Here is a 2,676-nt window from a genome sequence, read left to right as displayed (position 1 = left end):
GACGACAAAGTTTGCGTTGTCAATGGGAGCTTCTGTTACAGCAGATGGTGCAAAAGTTTATTACTTATGGCGAAAACAGAACATTTGAACTTTGAAGAGTTAACATCATACTTTCTGGATGGATGGCTTTTTTTGTCCTTTTCTCGAACCATTGTTTCCCTTCTTTTGAATGAAGGATATTTTTATATTTTTTTAGAACCATCGTTTCATGGCGAGAATAGCAAGAAAGGGTACTTAAGTCTTTGCAACCACACCATATTCCGATGCTAAGTGATGCCGACACACACGGGGATACGAGCTCCATGAGCTCTTATACGTGGCGCTCATTGGGACCCCCGAACACGAGATGTGGCTAACGGCCGTCTTCGGTGGAGAACATATACCACCCTCCCATATTTAGGCTTGGAAGAGACCCAAAATTCTGCCAGTCCATGATTGAGTTATTGAGTCTTCTGAGCTCTGGTGACCACATCCAACCTGCAAGCCGGCCTTTGGTTAAAAAGCATGAGAGTTTTATTGAGTGGCAAACATTGCATTTTTTTAAAGTAAATTGACATTTATTAAGAGAAAATGAATGTACTGTTAACTTGGAACTTTACTGGTAGTCTAGTTTCCTTTTCATGAAGCGTCTTTTTCCTTGTCTTGGTATGCAGAAAACTCCATCAGTATGTGCCCCACAGCCAGCTAATAAGATCAAATGTAACCCACATTGATTGTTTGCCCTTTAAAACCAACCATATCATACAGGTTCATACCTCAGAGTCATTACCCATGGCTATCAGAGGCTATTCAGTGTTCTCTTTCTTCTTGGCACTTTTCTTCTTTTCCTCTCTTGCGTCTGCATGTGGCACGTGCGAGCCCAAATACCCCAAGTTCCCTCCCAAACTGCCCCCTCCAAACCCATTCTGTTCTAGAGGTGCACTTAAGCTGAGCACTTGTGCTGATCTACTTGGTGGGTTAGTTAGCTTTGTCAAAGGCACACCCCCTGGGCACAAATGCTGCAGCTTACTGGAAGGTCTAGTGGACTGGGAAGCAGCTGCATGCCTTTGTACTGCAATCAAGGCTAATGTGCTAGGTATCAATTTGGATGTGCCTGTTGCCTTCAGCTTGCTGGTTGATGAATGTCAGAAAAAAATCCCTGATGGCTACAAATGCATCTAAAAATGAAAACCCTTTTTCATCTTTCTTGTGCATTATCAATACGCTTGTTGTTTCAGTTGTATGCTAGTATTGCCTGAAAGGGCCTGCCTGCACCTAGGCATCTTGTTTGAGATTGTGCTTTTTCACTTTTAATAATTGACGGTGTATGAGTTTTGTGGCTGTTACTGATGTATTCAATAGACTGGTTTCTTATCCTCTTTACTCGGTATATTTGAGCAAACAGTCATACAATACGAGTTAGGTGCTTTGCTAATTTGTCATCGTGGCAATAGACTAAAAAGCTTTCATTGGGGATTGCTGATAAATATGAATGCTGTGACAATATCAGAAAGGGTTAGCTCCTTCCAAAACTTGAAGCACACGTGCATTTCTCAAAAAAACTTCAAAGTTTTTGCCCAAAATAACAAGTATAAAAATAGAGTGCAACTTGTGAAAATTTAATTTCCAAAAAATATCATGATAGTTCATTTTGAAGTTATCAAAATACTTTAAAACTTCTTTTTAAATTCAAAAGAACACTCTTGCGACTATGGTTCTAATCAAAGCAAATAAACTGTTGATCTAGTTATTGATTTAGAATCATTTAATTTCTTTCGAATTTCTTAGAATATTTTTCCTTTAAATGGCGTCAAAAATATTGTCATCGAGCAGTTGTATATCAGATCTTGAGCAGTTATTTTAATAAGACTTCACATAATGTGTAGCGTCGCTGCATGGTAGGCAGGCAGCAACATGCCTGACAACCATCCATCTTGGCATTTTTCTAGATGGGTGCATTGTCGGTCTCAAGAAATGTTGAGATGGACGGTCAGCAGTAGTGAACCTGCACGCTAAGCATGCAGCAACGCTGCATAAAAGATGACATCTTTTAATAAAAGAAGAGAGAGAGAGAGAGGTTTCATGCGTGACGACGAATGTTGTCAGCATAGAATCGTTTGGCCACCTATTCAGCTGTATCGGTCAATATTGATACACAAGTGAATCGTTACTGCCCAAAAATAATAAAAAAATATTACATGTGTTAAAACTATTAAAATAATATTAAAAAATATTTTTTGGTATTTTTTAGATTTATTAAAACATAACATATTCAGGCCTGCAGCGGATCGATTTTCTGCCAGTAAGATGACTGATAACATTGGTCGTGACAATTATAAGTATATTTGGTTGTTCTAAAAACATGTGACAGCTGCAATTCTGCAAATCATAATGAGAGAGAGAGGTGTTTCATGCGTTATGATACTTACATGTGTATTTGCTTGTTCTAATAACATGTGACAGCTGCGAGAGATGTTTCATGCGTCATGACAATTACATGTATATTGGGTTGTTCGAAAAACATGCGACTTCCTACCAACGGGCCCTTCACTTGTTTGGCAGGAACGGTTAGTGCACGTCACCTTGTGTTGGGACGTTGCAAGTTCGAACCCCAAGTGGTATGTTGTATAACTGCTAGGGGTCTGCCTAACCCCAGCTTTCTCTGTTGAAAAAAAAAATGTGACTGCCCTATTTTCT

General features: G+C 39.3%; 1 pseudogene across 1 annotated transcript; it reads left to right on the top strand.

Moving 5' to 3' along the window:
• Nucleotides 1-759: 759 nt before the first annotated feature.
• LOC149849204 (putative lipid-binding protein AIR1B pseudogene) lies at nt 760-1,350 on the top strand (annotated as a pseudogene). Its single transcript, XR_016433259.1, has one exon. The product of XR_016433259.1 is annotated as a putative lipid-binding protein AIR1B pseudogene (transcript).
• Nucleotides 1,351-2,676: the final 1,326 nt, after the last annotated feature.

This window comes from Nuphar pumila, chromosome 1 (assembly GCF_984573655.1).
Source record: "Nuphar pumila chromosome 1, dmNupPumi1.hap1.1, whole genome shotgun sequence".
Taxonomy (NCBI): Eukaryota; Viridiplantae; Streptophyta; class Magnoliopsida; order Nymphaeales; family Nymphaeaceae; genus Nuphar; species Nuphar pumila.
The sequence above is the reverse complement of the archived record's forward strand: the minus strand, read 5'-3'. Positions and strand labels throughout refer to the sequence as shown.